At 39.5% G+C, this 26,537-nt stretch overlaps 1 protein-coding gene across 3 annotated transcripts in view; it reads right to left on the reverse strand.

Annotated features, from left to right (window-relative positions):
• Positions 1-25,983, reverse strand: part of LOC134843971 (serine/arginine-rich splicing factor 7-like) — a 265,310-nt gene extending 239,327 nt beyond the window's left edge. For all 3 annotated transcript variants that reach the window (XR_010162658.1, XM_063860365.1, XM_063860364.1), the window contains exon 1: positions 25,978-25,983. The gene's annotated coding sequence lies outside the window, so the exon portion shown is untranslated. The remainder of the gene's footprint in view (positions 1-25,977) is intronic.
• Between the last annotated feature and the right edge of the window lie 554 nt (positions 25,984-26,537).

Here is a 26,537-nt window from a genome sequence, read left to right on the forward strand (position 1 = left end):
GAAGGTTGTCCGCTGACTCCGGCTTATGGTCTATGTCTGCTTCTGTACATCTATCTTCTGCTCCATCGTATAATTTCCAATTTCTGGCCCGTTGGTCCAAAATGATTGATTTCTCTCTATCTGTACGTTTGTCAAAGGAAATCAGGTTTTTCCATCCATTGTTAGCAATTCAATTTAAGTGTTTTTTGATGTTAATGCCTTTTATTGTAGGCTGTTTTGTGACTCTCAGGTTCAAAATAAAGTTGGTTTTGAGTTCTCGAACTACATGGCTAATAAACTAGGTTCAACAGTAAATAGAAGTCTTTCGAAAAGTCTGTTTGATCTATGATCTCCCACTGTTCAATAAATGTCTTCGATTTTGATTTTTTCCAAAAATCATTGAAAAACAAAAGATAAAATTTATGACCCATGGTCAATTCTTATTTTTCTAGGAATCAATGAAGTTGACAATAATCGTTTGAAAATGAGATAACGGAAAATGAAGTCAATTTGTTCACCACATTGGGGGAAGGGAAATTGGTAAGACCTTGAATGCATATAAGAAGGTAATTCTTCGTTCCCAACGAACCGTCCAATAGTCCTGCAATTTCAGCAATTGATTCTTGGTTCTCGATGGTTGCATTTGAAAGTTTAGCCATGTGCTCCAATCCCAACAGTACTTTAAGGTTCTTAACGGCTTTCAGGTATTGATTGCAAGACTTTCCTTGATGCTATATCTCACGATATATGTGCGGTCACCAGATATACTCAGCCATAAATTTCACACCAAAGTGTCCGAGTCTGTCTTATGAAGTATCGACCTAAAAGCTCTTAAAATGGCAGCCGGCAAAACCAGTTCGTTGTCCCAGAAGAGATGTTCGTCTTTCACGTGTATGTTTTTTTGTATTTCATAATGTAGGCACTGTGAAATCCCAGTGGATGGCCGTCTTTGCTAGTTAAATGAAGTCCCAGACAATTTTGTCGTCATTGCTAATAAATTGAAGTATTTTTTCGAACAATGGTTTTGAGGTTTTCAGACGAAAAAAAACTGAAATTTTTTGTATTTTTTAAAAAGGGGCAAAAGATCGAATGATAAATTTCAACTTCAATTCTGTGGGCGTAAGTATGTTACTGTGGGTGTAAACCTGGTACTTTTACAAAGAGCTCTGATGTATTATTACTCTTTTCTGGCCCAGTGGTGTTTCTTTCTTCGACATAATTAAACATTCATTAGTCATAAGGAACTGGAGTAAGACTTTATCAGAGAAAGTAATAATTTTGTAGTTGAATTTTGAATTAACAGAAGCTTAATATTTAGCTGAACGAATTTCCACTCAAGGGTGGGAATTTTTGCAGTTTCTGTTGACTGAGCGATACACGTAAAAAAAAATAGCAGTGGTGGGGACACTTTCCTTTTTGCGGCTAAAGTTTTAGTGGGGCCAAGGAGCAATTTTCCTTTAAACGCTAGATCCGACCTCCGCAACATTAGGCCGTTCTGGAGCGTTACTGTGTGGTCCGATGGTCCGAAGAGTCAATTAATTTTTCTTTGACCAGATTTAAATATGATTTCCAATTTTTTAAGTTAGTAGTCCTTCTGTAAAAACACCTCCAAGGCAATTTTTTTGGGGGATTTGTGGATTTATTTTGGTCCTATACGGTGGGTGGTGTAGTTAATGGAAGGTTGTCCGCTGACTCCAGCCTATGGTTTGTGCCTTCTTCAGTACATTAGTACATCTATCTTCTGCTCCATCGTATAATTCCCAATTTCTGGCCGGTTAGTCCAAAATGATTGATTTCTCTCTATCGGTACGTTTGTCAATGGAAATCAGCTTTTTGCATCTAGTGTTAGCAGTTCAATATATGTGTTTTTTGATGTTAGTGCACTCTGTTGAAGTTCGTTTTGTGATTCTCAGGTTTCAAAAAAAATTTTCTCAAATAAAAATTCCCAATTGGCTACATGGCTAATAAACTAGGTTCAACAGTATATAAAACTTTTTCCACAAGTCCGTTTGATCTATGATCTCCCACTGATCAAAAAACGTGTTCGATTTTGATTTTTTCCAAAAATCATTGAAAAACAAAAGATAAAATTTATGACCCATGGTCAATTCTTATTTTTCTAGGAATCAATGAAGTTGACAATAATCGTCTGAAAATGAGATAACAGAAAATGAAGATAATTTGTTCACCACATTGGGGGAAGGGAATTTGGTAGGGCCTTTGATGCATAAAAGAACGTAAGTCTTCGATCTCTAGAAAGGGTCTAATGGTCCTGCGAAACCAAGAACTGATTCATCGTCCTCGAAGGTTGCATTTGAAAGTTTAGCCATGTGTTCCAATCCCAACAATACTTAAAGGTTCTTAATGGCCTTCAGGTTTTGATTACGAGACTTTCCTTGATGATATATCTCCTCATATATGTGCGGTCATCTCCCGATATAATTCACGCCAAAGTGGCCGGAGTCTGTCTCATGGAGCATTGAGGTAAAAGCTCTCAGAATGGCAGCGGGCAAAACCAGTTCGTTGTCCAGGAAGAGAAGTTCGTCTTTCACGTGTGCGTCTTTTCATATTTCATAATGTAGGCTGTGTGAATTCCCAGTTGATGGCGGTTTTTGCTAATTAAATGAAATCCCAGATGATTTTGACGTCCTTGTTCAAAAATTGAAGCAATTTTTTTGAACAATGGTTTTTGGGCATCAGAAGTGACGAAAAAATTTGAAATTACCGTGTACTTTTTTTAAAAGGGTCAAATGATCAAATGATAAATTTCATCTTTAAACTTATGGGCGATAACATGTTACTCTAGTGATTTTACAAAGAGCTCTGATGTATTACTACTTTTTTCAGGCCCAGTGGTGTTTCTTTCATCGACGTAATTAAACATTCAATTGTCATAATGAACTAGAGTAAGACTTTATCAGAGAAAGTATTGATTTTCTAGTTGAATTTTGAATTAACAAGAGCTTAAATTTAGCTAAATAATTCTCCTCTCAAGGGTGGGAGTTATTGCAAAATTTTATCAAGGCCTTTGATGCATACAAGAACGTAATTCTCCGATCCCTAGAAAGGGTCTAAAGGTCCTGCGAAACCAAGACCTGATTCATCGTCCTCGAAGGTTCCATTTGAAAGTTTAGTCATGTGCTCCAATCCCAACAGTACTGTAAGGTTCTTAACGGCTTTCAGGTATTGATTGCAAGACTTTCCTTGATGATATATCTCACGATATATGTGCGGTCACCAGATATACTCAGCCAAAAAATTTCAGGTCAAAATGGCCGGAGTCTAACTACTGAAGCATTGAGTTGAAAGCACTCAGAATGGCAGCGGGCAAGACCAGTTTGTTGTCCAGAAATAGAAGTTAGTCTTTCACGTATACGTCTTTTTCGTATTTCTTCAGGGCTCCGCTTCTGCTGGTTAATTGAAGTCCCAGATAATTTTGTCGTCCTTGTTAATAAATTGAAGCAATTTTCTTGAACAATTTTTTTTCGGGCATCAGAGGTGACAAAAAAAACTAAAATTACTTTTTTAAGTGGGTCGAATGATCAAATGATAAATTTCATCTTTAAACTTGGGGGCAAGAATATGTTACTCTGGAACTTTTTTAAAGAGCTCTGATGTATTATTACTTTTTTCTGGCCCAGTGGTGTTTCTTTCTTCGACGTAATTAAACATTCATTTGTCATAAGGAACTGGAGTAAGACTTTATCAGAGAAAGTAATAATTTTGTAGTTGAATTTTGAATTAACAGAAGCTTAATATTTAGCTGAACGAATTTCCTCTCAAGGGTGGGAGTTATTGCAAAATTTTATCGACTGAGCGATACAGGTAAAATTACTAGCAGTGGTGGGACACTTTCTTTTTTCCGGCTAAAGTTTTAGTGAGGCCAAAGGGCAATTTTCCTCGACCAAATTAAAATATGATTTCCATTTTTTTTCAGTTAGTAGTCCTTTTGTAAAAAATACCTCCAGGGCAAATTTTTTGGGGGATTTGCGGATTTATTTTGGTCCTGTAAGGTGGGTGGTGTAGTTAACGGAAGGTTGTCCGCTGACTCCAGCCTATGGTCTGTGCCTGCTTCAGTACATCAGTACATCTATCTTCTGCTCCATCGTATACTTCCCATTTTCTAGCCTTTTGGTCCAAAATGATTGATTTCTCTCTATCTGTACGTGTGTCAAAGGAATTCAGGTTTTTGCATCTTGTGTTAGCAGTTCATTTTGGGTGTTTTTTGATGTTAGTGCCTTCTATTGTAGGTTGTTTTGTGATTCTTACGTTTCAAAATAATTTTCTCAATTAAAAATTTTCAAGTTGGTTTTGAGTACTCGAGCTACATGGCTAATAAACTAGGTTCAACAGTATATAAAACACTTTCGACAAGTCCGTTTGATCTATGATCTCCCACTGATCAATAAACGTGTTCGATTTTGATTTTTTCCAAAAGTCTTTTATAAACGTGATATAAAGCTTATGACTCATGGTCGACTCTTATTTTTCTAAGAATCCATGAAGTTGACAATAATCGTTTGAAATTGAGATAACAGAAAATGAAGATAAGTTGTTCACCACATTGGGGGAAGGGAATTTGGTAAGACCCTTGATGCATAAAAGAACGTAATTCTTCGTTTCCCAGAAAGGGTCCAATGGTCCTGGGAAATCAAGACCTAATTCCTCTCCCTCGAACGATACACTTGAAGTTTAGCAGTGTGTTCCGACCCCAACAGTACTTAAAGGTTCTTAACGGCTTTCAGGTATTGGTTGCGAGATTTTCCTTGATGATATATCTCGCGATATATGAGCGGTCACCAGATTTACTCAGCCAAAAATTTCACGCCAAAGTGGCCGGAGTCTGTCTCATGGAGCATTGAGGTAAAAGCTCTCAGAATGGCAGCGGGCAAAACCAGTTCGTTGTCCAGGAAGAGAAGTTCGTCTTTCACACGTACGTCTTTTCGTATTTCATAATATAGGCTCCGTGAACTCCCAGTGGATTACCGCTTTTGCTAGTTAAAAGAAGTCCCAGACGATTTTGTTGTTCTTGTTCTTAAATTGAAGCTTTTTTTGGCGACAAAAAAAACTGAAATTACCTTGTGATCTTCTGAAAACGGTCAAAGGATCAAATGATAAAATTCATCTTTAGTTTTGTGGGCGTTAATATGTTACTCTGGTACTTTCACAAAGAGCTCTGATGTATTATTACTTTTTTCAGGCCCAGTGGTGTTTCTTTCTTAAACATTCATTTGTCATAATGAACTGGCGTAAGATTTTATCAAAGGAAGTAATGACTTTGTAGTTGAATTTTAAATAACCAAGAACTAAACAATTAGCTGAACAAATTTCCACTCAAGGGTAAGAGTTATTGAAAACTTTTATCGACTGAGCGATACGCGTAAAAATAATAGCAACAATATGTCTGAGATTAAATGAAGCTAAGGAAATTGTTGTAAAACCTCAACCAATCAGATTGCCTAACTTTTCCGCTCCCTTCGGGATAATATTTTTTACATTTCATTTTACAGCGACCGATGTTCTATCTACAAAATTAGTTTTTACAATTTTAATATGAATTCTGTTGAATAAAAAGTCATGAATTTTGTCTGCTGAAACCACGATAATTTCTTCGTCATAGTTTGAGGGGGGTACGGCTTGTACAGTTAAAGTACCCTTAAAGCCCGTATCTTTCCCTTATATAGGTGAAACTTCTTCACTATTGTGCTTTTTCTTGTTGCTAGCATTTGTCTGACAGTAAAGCCTTACGATCTGTAACAATTTCAAAATCTAAGCCATAGAGGTAGTTCCTAAAGTATTCAGAGGCCTACACTACTCCTAAGAATTCTTGCTCATTCGTGGAATCTTTCAATTCGTGACCATTTGAAAATCTTGAAACGAAAGCGATTAGTTTTCCACCCTCTTGATATTGTTCTAGATTAGCGCCCAATCCATTGTGTGAGGCGTCCGTTTTCAATCTTGATTTTTCGTTAAAATCAAAGTTGCTTTTTTCTGAAAGGTAGACAGTTTTCAACTCCCGCTTTTGAAAACTGATTGAGTTGCTGCTATCCTATTAGAACAAGATTATTTAATGAAAAAAGTTAGTAATGGTAAGCCCATTGTTGAAAAGGTTGGGACGAGTTTGACATATTGTTTTATCGAGCAGAAATTTTGGATATGCTTTTCGGGAATGGGATATTTTTTATTGCGGCATCTTTACCAACCAAGGGTCGTATCACGGCTTCTGAAAGTTTTAAGCCCAACCAGTCTAAATCGTTTTGAAAAATTGCAAAGTTTCCCATTTCACCGCCATGTTGTTTTTGTCGAGAAATCTCAGTATTCTATGAAAAACTGATCTGTGTTCCTCTAGAATTCCATTTGAAGCTGTAAGTATATCGTCTCTGTAACAATTAGTAATTAAGTTATTCCCTTTAAAAGTGAGTTCGTAGCTCTTTGAAGCTTTTTGGGCATGTCACCCAACTGTGAAATCCGTTTAAAAATCCGTACGTGCCTGTGGTGCATCCGCCAACGATGTCAAAGTAACACTGATTGGTAGTTCTGTCGCTTAATTTAAAATGATTGTACACTTTTCAGTTCTAAAATACTGAACCAAACTTACCCGACGGCTTTTCTCGGCAGTTGTTTCTCTTATTATCTCTTAGGTCGAGTCATTTCGGCATCTGATATTTGTTTTTAAAAATAGGGTCTTTTAGCAAATTAGAATAAAACGTCATTTTACTCAAGCCGTCTTTTTTTTCTAGTGATCGCAATTGGACTAATAAAACAATCGTTTCTGCATTTTAAATATTTCTCACTGTGCCATTCGGTCTCCTTTCTTTTACAGTTTTTTTCATTTGCACCTGATAGTAAATCTAAAGGAACACTTCTTCTCTTAGCTTGTACATGTTTAACCGGAGAAAAAAATTGCGTACTTTCTTGATTGTTAGGTACTTTACTGATTCTTTTAAATAGATCTTAGTAGTTCTTGAAAAAATGATCTGGTAAAAAGGATAGGTTATTTGACTTATTTTCTACCGGTGGTTGACTGGCTGAAGAGATCGGCTGCGGAAAAAAAGGCGTTTCTGTGGTTGTTATTGTCGAGCTCGACACAATCCTCTGGCTAGAACCAACTTCCAACTTGTTTAGTGCACCCACTGCGGGTGTCTTTGTTATTCGGAGCGGCTCATATTCTGAATCAGAATCCGATTCATTGTCGTCGTCCCAGTTCTGCAACCTCCCTCGCGTTTATGCCCGTACATTTTTTGTTCCCCTTTCTTACTGCCTTCTTCTGCTGTACCCATCTTTCAACGTCGATCATTGTCGGAGGCTTGGAGAGAAACTTTTTTGGCGATTCCGGTGGCGGTTTACTGACTTTTTCTGCGACTCCACTTTTTCTAAGAAGAGACACATTTTCTAGTGTTGACGTGTGTTTAGATTCTTTAATCTTTTTTTGTTTTAAGAGTTTTTACCTTCGGTTGCGGTCTATTATCCGTTGCCACAAAAGTTCCATCCGTTTGCTGGGAGGTCTAGGCGTCCGATTTTCCGACTACAGCTTCTGCATGCCGTCGGAGTTACCGTGTTTCTTCCTTTCACTCGGCGCCAGACCATTATCAGCAATGGCCACCAATTGATCCTCAGCGAGTTGTCTCGGATGATTGATATGCTCAACATCGTACTGAGCATCTGACCTCTCGACCCATTTGGTCGCTTATGGATGAGGTAGGATACTCGAGCCCGGGTCACTAGAATCTAAACATGCAGACTTTTGTCTCAACACTTTCTCCCAAATGAGGTTTTGTAGCGACGGTTTTTTCGTAAGATTTCGGAGAACTGTATTTGCCTCCCAGCCATGAGATGCTTCGAATGGCGTTATTTTGAGTGTATCATCTAAGGTCACTAAGCGCGCGTTCTACCATAGACTCAAGATTTCCATGATATTTTTCTTTCGCATAGGTTAAATAAAGTTTGTCAGACTACCAATTGTACGTTCCACGCACCCGGTGGCTCGATGATCATTCACAGGAGAGTAGAGAGTTTCTATTCCCTCGGAATTACAAAAAAAGTTTACCGCCTTTGACGCAAAACTAGAACCTTGATCCATAAAATTTTTCCTAGGCACTCTGTGATGAGATTTATAGTGTTTCATAAGTTTTAGAACTTTATCACTCCTATTTTTTCCGCAAATCATTGCCAATGGCGACCAAGAAAAACGGTCGACTGCCACAAGAACATTTTTTTCATACTCGTTTAAACACTTAATCAGGCCCCAGAAGTCTAATTGAAGGCATTCGTTTGGCTCCCTAGGTTACTAAATCTTCCCAATGTCTTCTTTGGTGCACATTAGTTTAAGGATTTTACCTGCTTCAGGGCATTCCTTGCACTCATCGGCGGCAGCCACCAAACTCCGATGGATGCAAGGTAACCACACGTCGGTCGCCGCATCAAACATATTCGCCCGGCCATGTTGGAAACAGTGAATGCGGTTGACCACTGCTTTCCGTAGAGGGATCGGGATGACAAGGCGTTCGTCAACCCAGAAACAATTCTCGCGAACATGAAAACTGTCGGTTACTTGTCTTAAATACGCACCCATTGCGCGGATCTTTCTCTCGACTTCTTGGTCCTTGGCCTCTACTAATTCTTCGACTACTCGCATTTGAGGGTCTCCCTTGTAATTGGCTTCCACTAACTTCAAGTTAAACAGTTCAGGCATAGCGTCACTCTTCCTGAGACGATTTTCTAATCGCGTGGTATCACTGACATAACAACGTTTGCCGGGTACGCCGACGGAAACAACTCCCTTCCCCGACGCCGATGGAATAGAAATAACCGTGTTGCAATTAACATCTCTGACCCCTATCGTCACCGCCTCTAATCTCGCATCCACCACTTCCACCTCACTGCTGCTGCCGCTGGTATTTTCTGAGTATCGTAACAGAAGTTAAATTGTTTTTTGTTTTTAATTATGCTCGTCATTTGGAAATTTTTGTTTGGAAATTGAAGAATAGAATTAAAATTAGACTCACGCAAATGACTATTTTCGCTCTTTTGCGGTCGCTGCTATCAATTATGCACACAGCTACATTCTGATTGGTTGTTGAACGATCACATTATTTTCCACCCTCATCTGGTGGAAGTTTGCGGTGGACTTACTGTTTGCCTCTCCAGTGACTTTCTGCACTTGTTAACCGAGAGAATTGTTAATCGTTCTCAATTTTCCTACCGTGAACGTATTATCATGAAGGCTCACCCGCGATGCCTCCTCCACCGGATGCCGTGATAAATAATTGGCCAGTCCGATTTTGGCCCCGGGCATGTGTTCAATTTTAAAATCAAATGGAATATTTCTATCAATCCAACGCAATCTTTTCTTGTAAATTTACATCTTTCCAACTTAAGTGCCATATTTTCTTTGTCAACTTTCCTCGAAATTCTCCACTAAGTCAATGTGTTCAGTTTTGGAAACTTTTGACATAACTAGAATGTCGTCGATAAAATCGCTTCCATGACCTGTTGAAATTCCGCCGGCATAGTTGTTAAACCTTAAAATCCCATTTTAAACCGGAAAGTTCCTGTAAAGCGACCTCCTCCTAATGAAAAATTGCAGTGTAGGCTAGTACTTTTATTCAAAGGTAATTGTTCGTATGTGGTCATCAGATCCATTGTTGTAAGAAAACATCCCACAATATCGTCACACAATATCCATCAGCTCATCGATATTCGGCAATTGATATTTATTTTTATGAACTTGCTTATTCAATTCTCTTGACTCTAAGACAAGTTTTACCGACCCATCCTTTTTAATGGTAATGACGATTGGGGAGACGAAGTATTTATCTGAACATTCTTCTAACTTTTGAATGTTCCCTTGTGCCAGTAGTTTATCACTCTTCTTATCTACTTTCTCTTGCAGTGTATTGGGCACTCTTCTGCCCTTTTGTTGAATCGACATTAGGTTCTTGAAGAACTCTGCTTGAACTTTATGCTACGGATGCGCCCTTACCCTGTGAAAAAGGTAATAGAATTGCTTACTGAAATGATTTTGCCAATCGGCGAGATCTTCTCCTCGCTCAGCGGCATCAACTTGCGTCTAAATATTGTGCACACCTTACTTCGCTGGCGTTTGGCCCAACATCAATTTCAGCTCCGGCATCAAATCCCGGCCAATTATGGATGGTCGGCAGCCTCCGATCACATTGCTGGCCGCTCGCGTGATCCATCCGTTGGATTGGAGTGTAAGGACCATCTTCCCCATAAATTTCAGCGGATTACTCCCATAATCACGGAACTAGTCATACTTTGGATCTAACTGATGCAGCTGCACAGTACGTGCCCCTAAGGTACGTTTTAATTCTCCTAAAGTAAAAATAGAAACTGGTGATCCGCTATCGATCCACGCTTGGGTCGAATAATCGTTGATTTTTAGCGCCAGTTTCGCCCCCGAGATTTTCAATTCCTCCTCCTGTTTTCGCCTAACTGACATGATAACGTAATCGGCTGAGCTGTCTGAATCCCACCCATGTGCTACCGCATTTGAGTCGGTTACCCATCCGACGGAACTTTCATAGTTCGCCTCCGGATCGTTTTGAGTGAGCTCTCCCTTGGTGCCATCTTTGTGAATCAACCCCACGCGTCCCATTCCTACTACTCTGCGACCCCGGCACGTCCGTTCATAGTGTCCCGTTTTTCTACAAAAAATTACACAGGGCATTCCGTGCTGGACACTCAGCAAAATTTTACGGTGTAAAACAGCTCGGATCACAGTTAAAACACTTCCTGTCCGCTCCGCCGCCGCCACGATTAGTTGCTCTGCCAAACCCTCGGACGCCCTGTTGAAATGGTCGGCGATAGCCACCGCCAAAGCATTTATTGGCTCCGTCGTAATCTACAGCGCCCCCGTCGGCGCCGCCACTAGTCCAACGCCGGAAACTTTATACGTCTTGGCGTATTTATCTCCCAGCTCCTATGTCAACAATTCAGTAGACCTCATGCGGCGTCTTGGTTGAGCGACAGAGTTCCGTTTGTGCCTCCTTATCGGAAATATTTAATATAAATACGTCGCGTAAAATCCGTTGCTCCAGAGTTTCCAGATCGCATCTGGCTGCTAATCCATTCAAAACCGAGTGAAACATTTCCAGTGTCTCCCCCTTCCGTTGCTTTCGGGATAATAATTGAAATGTCTGGAACGCTTCGTTTCTTTCCTAAACACGCTTTCGAGTTCGTCTAATACTCGCCGGTACCGGGTAGCCACCAAATCCAGATGGGATTTTCGGTTGTGGAGTTCATCCTGGCCGCGCTCCCCCAGGCAAAGGTAGAGATTAGATGTTAGTGTTTGCTCCACCTCCAGGCGATTTTTTTCGCTCACTTCTGCTGGCAGATCTGCAATCTGCGCCTCAGTTAATTCCCGAGCGAAAAAAAATGCCGTCGTATTAATCGAAAGCTTCGCCATTACCCCCAGGTAAAACGAGTAATCTAAAAGTCCCATGGCATTGGTGCTTCCGTGCATTTTCTAGGCCAAAATGCCGTAATTCCCAGTGATTTCCCGTCTCCGCGCCGTATACTGCTTGCTGCGCCATGAGAAAAACGCGAATCGATAAAATAAATTACTTAACAATAAGTCTCAAACTTATACGGCAAGCTATCAGTACTTCAACTGTTTTAGATAAAGAGCACACAAAACTTCAGCTGACAGGTACTTAATCAATTGGCACCAAAATCTTGGACAGCATCAGTGGCGCCAGAAATCAAACTCAATAAACAATATAAATAATCTAACTGAACTCAATAAATCATCCTATGAAATGTATATATATGACAAACCTTTAGTCCGATGAATATCTGAATTTTGTTCTGTTTACAGACTCCGACATTTGGGACTTGTGTATTTGGCTAGTGTTGATTCAAATGTATGTAATTAGAGATTGCGGATTCCGCGTTAGTGCCATTTTTTATTTATTTGTCAGTGAATTCCGCTACGAACTGTAATGAGGCAAAAGAAAAACGACTTTTTCGTGGGTTTCGCGCTTTTCTTCGTTGTCTTGAATTCCAAATTTTAGTTCTGACATTCGAAAAATTGACCAAAGTTTTTTGCCCGGGTTGATTTTTCCAGACATTACAAAAGTTGGCGGAGTTTTTTGATACCATTCGGTAGATAATGATAAGCCAAAGCTCAAAATTTTATTCAAGTCGTCCTTATATCATTCCAAATTGAATCGAGGCAGGCACTTTCCTCATTTCAATACATTACCAGACGCAAGATACGTCGTTTCGAACTTTACTTGTTGGCATGTGGGGCATAAATTTGGAAAATAAAAAAAGTTCATTTATACTGCACATTTTTCAACAGGAGTCGGAACATTCAAGGATTTGTTCTGATAGACGCAATCTTGCTAAAGACTTTACCATAGTTTGTTTCTTTTAATTATTTTTTTCTATTATATATCTAATAAATGCAGTTTGAATGGTTAAATTCTCGTGTTTTGTGAGCGTGAGATTGCGTGATCTTCTTGGCATAACCACGGCTGATCAATACAGATGAAGTTTAATTTGAAGAAGGAGAAAGATAGAGATGACACTACTCTCAAATCGGACGACGGTTCTATTTCGATAGCGAGTCGTAGCTTCAACATCGGAATTATGAATCCCTTGGTCGGGTCGAACGAGCCCGCCATCCGAAGATCGCCTCGCCCAAACCCAACTTCGATAATTGTATTTTCACAAAGATTCTCCAGATACACAGCCTGCAAAAAGAATAGGAGTAATTACAACACTTAATAGCAGAAGCGGATTTAGGGGGGGGGGAGGAAGTGGGTTTTCGGAAGACAAAAAACCCAAAAAATTTCCAAAAAGTGCCTAAAAACACCCTTTATTCAAATTTTTTCAAATTTTCAAATGTTGGCGCAGAAAAATTGGCCGAAACAGGGCCTTTTTAGTGCTTTGGGAGGGCCTGGAAAATCAATTTGGTCGACCTAAAAAAGTGGATAAAATTTTCGAAAATATTTGAAAATTCGCATCACCCCCCCCCCCCCCCACTCGAGAAAATCCTAGATCCGCCCCTGCTTAAGAGCATTACTTTTCGTTTTTTTTTCTTTAGGCAAACATTCAACAATTTTAATAAATACGCAAAACATTCAGACTCAATTTTATCAACAGTAAAAGCTCAGCTTATATAAAAGCGAAACTCAAAGCTTACGCAGTATATAACCCTCGGTGTATTTAGGCTATATAACCCGCAGTATATAACCCTCCGACTGTTCTGCTGAAACATTATCAGCCTAGCAAAATGCGGTTTCTTTCCGATAAAAGCGTTCATGCTCTTTTTTTACCAAAAACTTTTTTGATAATAATCCCTTAAACTGAATGTTTTTTCGATCACTTCTTACATAGATCCAGTTGACGTGTTTGTTTCCGACTGAGAAATCGGTGGCCTTGCTGAAGTAGGTGGCGGGTGCCATCCCTTTCACTCGACCTTGTGTTTTATAATGTCTGCTCTGGAAATCACAACAACCACCTACAACCATAAAGTATTTTCAAGCTTAGCATTTTCAAGTTTTAGAAAGGATGCGAACAAAATATATTTGAGGCGCGCTACGCATCAATCTAAATCTAAATGCTTATTATTTTTCGATCCCAACTTTTGAAAATCGTTTATAGGGTTCAATATAAACATGGACGAGTTTGGATTAACTCGTGGATATAAACATGGACGAGTTAAGATTGTCGTGCAGGATCCAGTTAACATCCTATGCCCCCTCTAACCCTAACCCCCCCCCCCCCAGATAGACCAAGTTAAAGTCTTGCACCCCAGAATTTAATTCGCATGCATGTAAAATGTTCGATTCTGATTGGCTGAAAATTAACTTAGAACCAAATCCTCCTCCCCAAACGGCTTTGGAGGGAGGGGGGGGGGGGGAGGAAGGATGATGTTAACTTGGTCCGAGCTATGTACTAGGGTGGGTTATTTTCCCTGCACAACCAGATATCACAACACAAAGACATGTCATACATCGACTTACTAAAGTTTAGCCTGATTAGAGAAAAACGTGATTATTCTTTTTTATTTGTCATTTTTTCTTAGACTTTGTGCCACGTATACTTAGAAATTTGGCTCATAAACTTTTATCGTTCTTCATTAATTTGGAATGGAATCACACTTTTTTCGCTTGCGTAAAAAACTAGCCAAAAATTAAAAAACAACCAATTGCGAATTTTTTTGAGGTGGTTATGTGGTTGGAGCTTTCTAAGCTTCTTGCGCAGCTACTGGCTGTTTAGCTTTGTTTCTCATGTATTTAATTTTTCCACTGGCCTCTATTGGAACGTAGAAGGGAGTACCAATTGAACTGCAAGTAGTGTTCTCGTAGAATGGAATCGAACAGTTCGACGTCACCAGGTTGTGGTACTCTTGCACTGTACCTCGAGGTTGTAAATAAGCCCAGCAAGCAGAAAGACTTGTCACTGAAATGGCAGTTTGCTCGAGTTACTTTAATTTTAAATTTGAGCAAATTAATGACAAACCTAACCACTAGCCCACTATTTCAACATCTGTCATCACAAAAATTCTGGTGGTCAATCGGGGGTGGATTCAGGGGGGACGCCACCTTACAGGGATTCGACCCCCTCGCCAACCAAATGGTCCCTCCTTTGGTATTACTTTATGACATCCATTTTCGGCGACAAATCCTGAAATTGTTTAAAGGCGCTTTCGGCGCCAATATTTACTAATTTTGAAGGAGAGCGCGCGCCAAAAAAACCAAGTGTTTGGTCAAAACTTTCGAAAAAGTGCCTAATCGTCGTTTTTTGACATGTTTTTTTAAATAAAAATTAGCTTGCAACGCAGAAGGTTTAGTCAAAATAGGGTCATAATACTGTTATGGGAGCCCCACCTGATTTTAAAATCCTCCCCCCTCCTCAAGAAAATCCTAGATCCGCCCCTGTCTCAATGTTTCTTCGAAAGTACCCTTTAAGTAAATTCATTAAATTCGGGGCAGCCAAGCTACACAAACTAAAGAGGAAGCGTCATCAAAATGCGCATGTTTTGGCTGAGCATCGTACTGAGCATCTGACCTCTCGACCCATTTGGTCGCTTATGGATGAGGTAGGATACTCGAGCCCGGGTCACTAGAATCTAAACATGCAGACTTTTGTCTCAACACTTTCTCCCAAATGAGGTTTTGTAGCGACGGTTTTTTCGTAAGATTTCGGAGAACTGTATTTGCCTCCCAGCCATGAGATGCTTCGAATGGCGTTATTTTGAGTGTATCATCTAAGGTCACTAAGCGCGCGTTCTACCATAGACTCAAGATTTCCATGATATTTTTCTTTCGCATAGGTTAAATAAAGTTTGTCAGACTACCAATTGTACGTTCCACGCACCCGGTGGCTCGATGATCATTCACAGGAGAGTAGAGAGTTTCTATTCCCTCGGAATTACAAAAAAAGTTTACCGCCTTTGACGCAAAACTAGAACCTTGATCCATAAAATTTTTCCTAGGCACTCTGTGATGAGATTTATAGTGTTTCATAAGTTTTAGAACTTTATCACTCCTATTTTTTCCGCAAATCATTGCCAATGGCGACCAAGAAAAACGGTCGACTGCCACAAGAACATTTTTTTCATACTCGTTTAAACACTTAATCGGGCCCCAGAAGTCTAATTGAAGGCATTCGTTTGGCTCCCTAGGTTACTAAATCTTCCCAATGTCTTCTTTGGTGCACATTAGTTTAAGGATTTTACCTGCTTCAGGGCATTCCTTGCACTCATCGGCGGCAGCCACCAAACTCCGATGGATGCAAGGTAACCACACGTCGGTCGCCGCATCAAACATATTCGCCCGGCCATGTTGGAAACAGTGAATGCGGTTGACCACTGCTTTCCGTAGAGGGATCGGGATGACAAGGCGTTCGTCAACCCAGAAACAATTCTCGCGAACATGAAAATTGTCGGTAACTTGTCTTAAATACGCACCCATTGCGCGGATCTTTCTCTCGACTTCTTGGTCCTTGGCCTCTACTAATTCTTCGACTACTCGCATTTGAGGGTCTCCCTTGTAATTGGCTTCCACTAACTTCAAGTTAAACAGTTCAGGCATAGCGTCACTCTTCCTGAGACGATTTTCCAATCGCGTGGTATCACTGACATAACAACGTTTGCCGGGTACGCCGACGGAAACAACTCCCTTCCCCGACGCCGATGGAATAGAAATAACCGTGTTGCAATTAACATCTCTGACCCCTATCGTCACCGCCTCTAATCTCGCATCCACCACTTCCACCTCACTGCTGCTGCCGCTGGTATTTTCTGAGTATCGTAACAGAAGTTAAATTGTTTTTTGTTTTTAATTATGCTCGTCATTTGGAAATTTTTGTTTGGAAATTGAAGAATAGAATTAAAATTAGACTCACGCAAATGACTATTTTCGCTCTTTTGCGGTCGCTGCTATCAATTATGCACACAGCTACATTCTGATTGGTTGTTGAACGATCACATTATTTTCCACCCTCATCTGGTGGAAGTTTGCGGTGGACTTACTGTTTGCCTCTCCAGTGACTTTCTGCACTTGTTAACCGAGAGAATTGTTAATCGTTCTCAATTTTCCTACCGTGAACGTATTATCATGAAGGCTCACCCGCGATGCCTCCTCCACCGGATGCCGTGATAAATAATTGGCCAGTCCGATTTTGGCCCTGGGCATGTGTTCAATTTTAAAATCAAATGGAATATTTCTATCAATCCAACGCAATCTTTTCTTGTAAATTTACATTTTTCCAACTTAAGTGCCATATTTTCTTTGTCAACTTTCCTCGAAATTCTCCACTAAGTCAATGTGTTCAGTTTTGGAAACTTTTGACATAACTAGAATGTCGTCGATAAAATCGCTTCCATGACCTGTTGAAATTCCGCCGGCATAGTTGTTAAACCTTAAAATCCCATTTTAAACCGGAAAGTTCCTGTAAAGCGACCTCCTCCTAATGAAAAATTGCAGTGTAGGCTAGTACTTTTATTCAAAGGTAATTGTTCGTATGTGGTCATCAGATCCATTGTCGTAAGAAAACATCCCACAATATCGTCACACAATATCCATCAGCTCATCGATATTCGGCAATTGATATTTATTTTTATGAACTTGCTTATTCAATTCTCTTGACTCTAAGACAAGTTTTACCGACCCATCCTTTTTAATGGTAATGACGATTGGGGAGACGAAGTATTTATCTGAACATTCTTCTAACTTTTGAATGTTCCCTTGTGCCAGTAGTTTATCACTCTTCTTATCTACTTTCTCTTGCAGTGTATTGGGCACTCTTCTGCCCTTTTGTTGAATCGACATTAGGTTCTTGAAGAACTCTGCTTGAACTTTATGCTACGGATGCGCCCTTACCCTGTGAAAAAGGTAATAGAATTGCTTACTGAAATGATTTTGCCAATCGGCGAGATCTTCTCCTCGCTCAGCGGCATCAACTTGCGTCTAAATATTGTGCACACCTTACTTCGCTGGCGTTTGGCCCAACATCAATTTCAGCTCCGGCATCAAATCCCGGCCAATTATGGATGGTCGGCAGCCTCCGATCACATTGCTGGCCGCTCGCGTGATCCATCCGTTGGATTGGAGTGTAAGGACCATCTTCCCCATAAATTTCAGCGGATTACTCCCATAATCACGGAACTAGTCATACTTTGGATCTAACTGATGCAGCTGCACAGTACGTGCCCCTAAGGTACGTTTTAATTCTCCTAAAGTAAAAATAGAAACTGGTGATCCGCTATCGATCCACGCTTGGGTCGAATAATCGTTGATTTTTAGCGCCAGTTTCGCCCCCGAGACTTTCAATTCCTCCTCCTGTTTTCGCCTAACTGACATGATAACGTAATCGGCTGAGCTGTCTGAATCCCACCCATGTGCTACCGCATTTGAGTCGGTTACCCATCCGACGGAACTTTCATAGTTCGCCTCCGGATCGTTTTGAGTGAGCTCTCCCTTGGTGCCATCTTTGTGAATCAACCCCACGCGTCCCATTCCTACTACTCTGCGACCCCGGCACGTCCGTTCATAGTGTCCCGTTTTTCTACAAAAAATTACACAGGGCATTCCGTGCTGGACACTCAGCAAAATTTTACGGTGTAAAACAGCTCGGATCACAGTTAAAACACTTCCTGTCCGCTCCGCCGCCGCCACGATTAGTTGCTCTGCCAAACCCTCGGACGCCCTGTTGAAATGGTCGGCGATAGCCACCGCCAAAGCATTTATTGGCTCCGTCGTAATCTACAGCGCCCCCGTCGGCGCCGCCACTAGTCCAACGCCGGAAACTTTATACGTCTTGGCGTATTTATCTCCCAGCTCCTATGTCAACAATTCAGTAGACCTCATGCGGCGTCTTGGTTGAGCGACAGAGTTCCGTTTGTGCCTCCTTATCGGAAATATTTAATATAAATACGTCGCGTAAAATCCGTTGCTCCAGAGTTTCCAGATCGCATCTGGCTGCTAATCCACTCAAAACCGAGTGAAACATTTCCAGTGTCTCCCCCTTCCGTTGCTTTCGGGATAATAATTGAAATGTCTGGAACGCTTCGTTTTTTTCCTAAACACGCTTTCGAGTTCGTCTAATACTCGCCGGTACCGGGTAGCCACCAAATCCAGATGGGATTTTCGGTTGTGGAGTTCATCCTGGCCGCGCTCCCCCAGGCAAAGGTAGAGATTAGATGTTAGTGTTTGCTCCACCTCCAGGCGATTTTTTTCGCTCACTTCTGCTGGCAGATCTGCAATCTGCGCCTCAGTTAATTCCCGAGCGAAAAAAATGCCGTCGTATTAATCGAAAGCTTCGCCATTACCCCCAGGTAAAACGAGTAATCTAAAAGTCCCATGGCATTGGTGCTTCCGTGCATTTTCTAGGCCAAAATGCCGTAATTCCCAGTGATTTCCCGTCTCCGCGCCGTATACTGCTTGCTGCGCCATGAGAAAAACGCGAATCGATAAAATAAATTACTTAACAATAAGTCTCAAACTTATACGGCAAGCTATCAGTACTTCAACTGTTTTAGATAAAGAGCAAACAAAACTTCAGCTGACAGGTACTTAATCAATTGGCACCAAAATCTTGGACAGCATCAGTGGCGCCAGAAATCAAACTCAATAAACAATATAAATAATCTAACTGAACTCAATAAATCATCCTATGAAATGTATATATATGACAAACCCTTAGTCCGATGAATATCTGAATTTTGTTCTGTTTACAGACTCCGACATTTGGGACTTGTGTATTTGGCTAGTGTTGATTCAAATGTATGTAATTAGAGATTGCGGATTCCGCGTTAGTGCCATTTTTTATTTATTTGTCAGTGAATTCCGCTACGAACTGTAATGAGGCAAAAGAAAAACGACTTTTTCGTGGGTTTCGCGCTTTTCTTCGTTGTCTTGAATTCCAAATTTTAGTTCTGACATTCGAAAAATTGACCAAAGTTTTTTGCCCGGGTTGATTTTTCCAGACATTACAAAAGTTGGCGGAGTTTTTTGATACCATTCGGTAGATAATGATAAGCCAAAGCTCAAAATTTTATTCAAGTCGTCCTTATATCATTCCAAATTGAATCGAGGCAGGCACTTTCCTCATTTCAATACATTACCAGACGCAAGATACGTCGTTTCGAACTTTACTTGTTGGCATGTGGGGCATAAATTTGGAAAATAAAAAAAGTTCATTTATACTGCACATTTTTCAACAGGAGTCGGAACATTCAAGGATTTGTTCTGATAGACGCAATCTTGCTAAAGACTTTACCATAGTTTGTTTCTTTTAATTATTTTTTTCTATTATATATCTAATAAATGCAGTTTGAATGGTTAAATTCTCGTGTTTTGTGAGCGTGAGATTGCGTGATCTTCTTGGCATAACCACGGCTGATCAATACAGATGAAGTTTAATTTGAAGAAGGAGAAAGATAGAGATGACACTACTCTCAAATCGGACGACGGTTCTATTTCGATAGCGAGTCGTAGCTTCAACATCGGAATTATGAATCCCTTGGTCGGGTCGAACGAGCCCGCCATCCGAAGATCGCCTCGCCCAAACCCAACTTCGATAATTGTATTTTCACAAAGATTCTCCAGATACACAGCCTGCAAAAAGAATAGGAGTAATTACAACACTTAATAGCAGAAGCGGATTTAGGGGGGGGGGGGGGGAGGAAGTGGGTTTTCGGAAGACAAAAAACCCAAAAAATTTCCAAAAAGTGCCTAAAAACACCCTTTATTCAAATTTTTTCAAATTTTCAAATGTTGGCGCAGAAAAATTGGCCGAAACAGGGCCTTTTTAGTGCTTTGGGAGGGCCTGGAAAATCAATTTGGTCGACCTAAAAAAGTGGATAAAATTTTTGAAAATATTTGAAAATTCGCATCACCCCCCCCCCCCCCCCCCCACTCGAGAAAATCCTAGATCCGCCCCTGCTTAAGAGCATTACTTTTCGTTTTTTTTTCTTTAGGCAAACATTCAACAATTTTAATAAATACGCAAAACATTCAGACTCAATTTTATCAACAGTAAAAGCTCAGCTTATATAAAAGCGAAACTCAAAGCTTACGCAGTATATAACCCTCGGTGTATTTAGGCTATATAACCCGCAGTATATAACCCTCCGACTGTTCTGCTGAAACATTATCAGCCTAGCAAAATGCGGTTTCTTTCCGATAAAAGCGTTCATGCTCTTTTTTTACCAAAAACTTTTTTGATAATAATCCCTTAAACTGAATGTTTTTTCGATCACTTCTTACATAGATCCAGTTGACGTGTTTGTTTCCGACTGAGAAATCGGTGGCCTTGCTGAAGTAGGTGGCGGGTGCCATCCCTTTCACTCGACCTTGTGTTTCATAATGTCTGCTCTGGAAATCACAGCAACCACCTACAACCATAAAGTATTTTCAAGCTTAGCATTTTCAAGTTTTAGAAAGGATGCGAACAAAATATATTTGAGGCGCGCTACGCATCAATCTAAATCTAAATGCTTATTATTTTTCGATCCCAACTTTTGAAAATCGTTTATAGGGTTCAATATAAACATGGACGAGTTTGGATTAACTCGTGGATATAAACATGGACGAGTTAAGATTGTCGTGCAGGATCCAGTTAACATCCTATGCCCCCTCTAACCCTAACCCCCCCCCCCCAGATAGACCAAGTTAAAGTCTTGCACCCCAGAATTTAATTCGCATGCATGTAAAATGTTCGATTCTGATTGGCTGAAAATTAACTTAGAACCAAATCCTCCTCCCCAAACGGCTTTGGAGGGAGGGGGGGGGGGGAGGAAGGATGATGTTAACTTGGTCCGAGCTATGTACTAGGGTGGGTTATTTTCCCTGCACAACCAGATATCACAACACAAAGACATGTCATACATCGACTTACTAAAGTTTAGCCTGATTAGAGAAAAACGTGATTATTCTTTTTTATTTGTCATTTTTTCTTAGACTTTGTGCCACGTATACTTAGAAATTTGGCTCATAAACTTTTATCGTTCTTCATTAATTTGGAATGGAATCACACTTTTTTCGCTTGCGTAAAAAACTAGCCAAAAATTAAAAAACAACCAATTGCGAATTTTTTTGAGGTGGTTATGTGGTTGGAGCTTTCTAAGCTTCTTGCGCAGCTACTGGCTGTTTAGCTTTGTTTCTCATGTATTTAATTTTTCCACTGGCCTCTATTGGAACGTAGAAGGGAGTACCAATTGAACTGCAAGTAGTGTTCTCGTAGAATGGAATCGAACAGTTCGACGTCACCAGGTTGTGGTACTCTTGCACTGTACCTCGAGGTTGTAAATAAGCCCAGCAAGCAGAAAGACTTGTCACTGAAATGGCAGTTTGCTCGAGTTACTTTAATTTTAAATTTGAGCAAATTAATGACAAACCTAACCACTAGCCCACTATTTCAACATCTGCCATCACAAAAATTCTGGTGGTCAATCGGGGGTGGATTCAGGGGGGACGCCACCTTACAGGGATTCGACCCCCTCGCCAACCAAATGGTCCCTCCTTTGGTATTACTTTATGACATCCATTTTCGGCGACAAATCCTGAAATTGTTTAAAGGCGCTTTCGGCGCCAATATTTACTAATTTTGAAGGAGAGCGCGCGCCAAAAAAACCAAGTGTTTGGTCAAAACTTTCGAAAAAGTGCCTAATCGTCGTTTTTTGACATGTTTTTTTAAATAAAAATTAGCTTGCAACGCAGAAGGTTTAGTCAAAATAGGGTCATAATACTGTTATGGGAGCCCCACCTGATTTTAAAATCCTCCCCCCTCCTCAAGAAAATCCTAGATCCGCCCCTGTCTCAATGTTTCTTCGAAAGTACCCTTTAAGTAAATTCATTAAATTCGGGGCAGCCAAGCTACACAAACTAAAGAGGAAGCGTCATCAAAATGCGCATGTTTTGGCTGAAACATTTGAATTTATTGTAAAATTTTTCAGTAAAAACTGCCTGCTGCAAGCAAAATTTCGGCTAAATTGAAATTCGAAATTTAAGAAACACGATAAAGTTGTAACATCTCATTTCTTTGATAGACAAAATCTTTTTTGATAGACAAAATTTCTACACATATCCCGAAGGCTCGAGAATACATGCTTTTTGATATAAACTAACAAAACAACAAACAAGATTCAGTCAACCGGTTTCTTGTGATTTATATTTCTTTTTTCTCCGAAACTGATCTGTCACTGTAACTCACTCTAATTTCAAGCACTGTTTGGCGAATGGGTGTATGACTTGGGGGATGATGAACTGCTGCGACTCCCATCCGGCTAGAGAGGGGGTCACCATCTCACTCAGACAAAGTACCATCCACACTAAAAACGCATTCCATTATTGAATTTCAATTTTCAACAGTCATCTATAAGGCAAGATACTGCACTATTGATTAAAATTTTGCACTACTTTTCAAATGCCGTCCCGAGGTGACGTCCATACAAGAAAACTGCTTATCCAATTTTATAATTAGAGTTTACCGAAAATTGTTTCTGATACCAATTTCATAGAAGAAAATTGTATGACAAGAATTTTTTCAATCCAAAGTTTTTATTCGAAACTTATCTTAAATTGGTTTAAAACTCAATCAAACCAAAGTGGTAGCAGTTTGATTACATGAGAGCAACTTTGACATCAAAAAGTTTTAAAAATGTTAACTTGGTCCGAGCTATGTACTAGGGTGTGTTATTTTCCCTGCACAACCAGATATCACAAAGACATGTCATACATCGACTTACTAAAGTTTAGCCTGATTAGAGAAAAACGTGATTATTCTTTTTTATTTGTCATTTTTTCTTAGACTTTGTGCCACGTATACTTAGAAATTGGCTCATAAACTTTTATCGTTCTTCATTAATTTGGAATTGAATCACACTTTTTTCGCTTGCGTAAAAAACTAGCCAAAAATTAAAAAACAACCAATTGCGAATTTTTTTGAGGTGGTTATGTGGTTGGAGCTTTCTAAGCTTCTTGCGCAGCTACTGGCTGTTTAGCTTTGTTTCTCATGTATTTAATTTTTCCACTGGCCTCTATTGGAACGTAGAAGGGAGTACCAATTGAACTGCAAGTAGTGTTCTCGTAGAATGGAATCGAACAGTTCGACGTCACCAGGTTGTGGTACATGCTTTTTGATATAAACTAACAAAACAACAAACAAGATTCAGTCAACCGGTTTCTTGTGATTTATACTTCTTTTTTCTCCGAAACTGATCTGTCACTGTAACTCACTCTAATTTCAAGCACTGTTTGGCGAATGGGTGAATGACTTGGGGGATGATGAACTGCTGCGACTCCCATCCGGCTAGAGAGGGGGTCACCATCTCACTCAGACAAAGTACCATCCGCACTAAAAACGCATTCCATTATTGAATTTCAATTTTCAACAGTCATCTATAAGGCAAGATACTGCACTATTGATTAAAATTTTGCACTACTGTTCAAATGCCGTCCCGAGGTGACGTCCATACAAGGAAACTGCTTATCCAATTTTATAATTAGAGTTTACCGAAAATTGTTTCTGATACCAATTTCATAGAAGAAAATTGTATGACAAGAATTTTTTCAATCCAAAGTTTTTATTCGAAACTTATCTTAAATTGGTTTAAGACTCAATCAAAACAAAGTGGTAGCAGTTTGATTACATGAGAGCAACTTTGACATCAAAAAGTTTTAAAAAAGCTTATCATAAAGCTTCATATACAAAAATTGTACGATATGTATTTTTCCAATGAAAAAATCAAATACAAATTTGAGGCAAAACTGTTTATCCTTTTTTGGTTGCAAACTTGCTCCTGTTCTCGAATATACTTTAACAAATACAAAAAATTTGCATTCGACTTCTATCCCTATAACGTAAGCCAGGTTGATTTTTTCAACACAAAAACCCAAAAATCACAAGCAAGTGTTTTTTTAAACACTTAATTTTTTTGTTTTCAAATGCTAAAAGAAACAGTTACAGTTCGGGTGTAAAGATCGGTACAAAAATGTCAACTTTCATTTTCATACCTATTATCGCCAAATGCAGTTCATCTTATCATACTACATGCTTATCAACAAAAAAGAAAAAAGTAAAATGTAGAGAAAACTAAAAAGTCAGTGAAAAATAGTACGGGTTCCAAACATCAATCCCGGGACACACAAGTACTAAAGTCGACTGCCTTTCAGACCTGTTCAATTGCAGCTGACAGAAACCGAACATTTTAGTCAGTAAAACTTTAGAATGCATGCTATAAACTAGCCAATACTATGCAACAAAAGTGCCACCAAAATAAACATTTTTTAGCAAGATCGATTGAGAAAAACCAGAGCCCGTAAAAAAGAATTACACTTGCAGCTCCCTTTTGTAAATGTTGTTAGTTTCCAGGCGGTTGTTACGGCTTCACTTACTAATCCATATTTTAAGAAAATCAAGAAAAATGAAAGGGGTTTTGATTAGTTATCGAAAAAAGAAACTAGTTATTGAAAAAAGAAACAAAAGATGCAAAATCAGAAGCAAAAGATGGACAAAATTTTCTATTCCTAGACCAATATCCAGTAATTTTTTCATTTATTTTCCATCATCTCCACGTATCTTTGTCACATTTATTACCAAATAGTCTTTGTTATCTCTTTGTCTTGTTTCTGACCATGCGTTTTTTACACCACAGCAATAGTCATGTTTTTGATTATTTAAAACAGGCTGATCCGACGGATAAACAAATCGGTATCTACAATTTTTTGATTTTTGACAACAATTTTTTTTGGATATGCAAATCGTTGCAAAGTGGCCATTAAAACTACGAGATGTACATGGGGCGTCCTTTGCAGGGAAAACACGAAAAAGCCAATTTACAAAATTTCCATCACCTTTCATTTATGATTTTTCTCTATCTACAGCAAGTGTCCATTCTCGTTTCTTAAAACTCCGGTGATTCTTTACAAAACTACTATGTCCAGCTTAAGAGGGCTTAACTTAAATCGTCATTTCCAAATGATTTGAGATTCCCTTCTCCTCTATTAGGGCAACATTTAGAGCTTCGTGAGGGGGTAGAGTTTCTGTTAGAGTTTTCTTCGAATTTTGTAGTTTTTTAGCTGTTAATAGAAGTGTCTCAAATCCACTCGTCTTTGCCGCTGTATTTAAAGCATTTCTTGCTCTTGCGCCCCAGAACTGTTTTAAACTTTACCTATCCCTCTGGCGTCTGTTAGTAGGTTGTAGCTTTCGAAAGTCACAATCGGTTTTCTGATGAAAGCTTGCTTCAAAAATTCCCTGAACTCGGCGACGTTATCCGAAGAATTTCGAACTACAAGGTTTTTTGTGCTTTTATGCGCTTATTTTCAAACCCTAACGCACGCTAAATATAACATTGAACGGATCTTTTTGTCGGCTTCTTCCATACGCATTCTGCTGAAAGTTTCAGTTCCTAGTTCGATTCTGATATTATCAGATTCCTCGAACTTCCTCTTTTCCTCTACATTTCTAGCTACCTGTTCTAGCTATCTAATTGAAGCAACTCTGGTTTCAAAAATCTAGCAAATTTAATAAGTTATCAATATCGATGTTCTCTTTGGCTTTTAATGCCAATTAGAACTTATCCCTCTAATCTTGCCATGGGGTAGGGGATCGATTGAGCGCGTTTGCCAGAGTGACGAGTCTCCCCTCGTGCTTGATTCGTTCTCAGATGGAAATTGCTATTATAGACGACTTGCTGAAATTGGTATTTTAACTAAAATAAACAGGCAACCACAACAGGTTCAAAAAATAAAAATGCAAAAAAAAAAGTTTATTAAAAAGTAAATGACAAACACAACGGGGTTCGAACATCACCCCAGACACCCAAGTACTAAAGAAGACAGCCTTTCCTACGTGTTCCACTGCAACTTACATAAACCGAACAGTAAAATCAGTAAAATTTGGAGAATGCATGCTATCAAACTGCTAAATAAATAATGCATGCTTTTAAACTGCTACTACTATGCAACAGTAGTGTCATGAAATTGAACACTTTTTAGCGAGCTTGGTTAAAAAATGTAGGTTCCATAATATAACATTGCACTTGCTAGCTTGCTTTTGTAAAAAATGTGACTTTCCAGGAA

The sequence above is a fragment of the Symsagittifera roscoffensis genome, chromosome 4, assembly GCF_963678635.1.
Source record: "Symsagittifera roscoffensis chromosome 4, txSymRosc1.1, whole genome shotgun sequence".
Classification (NCBI taxonomy): Eukaryota; Metazoa; Xenacoelomorpha; order Acoela; family Convolutidae; genus Symsagittifera; species Symsagittifera roscoffensis.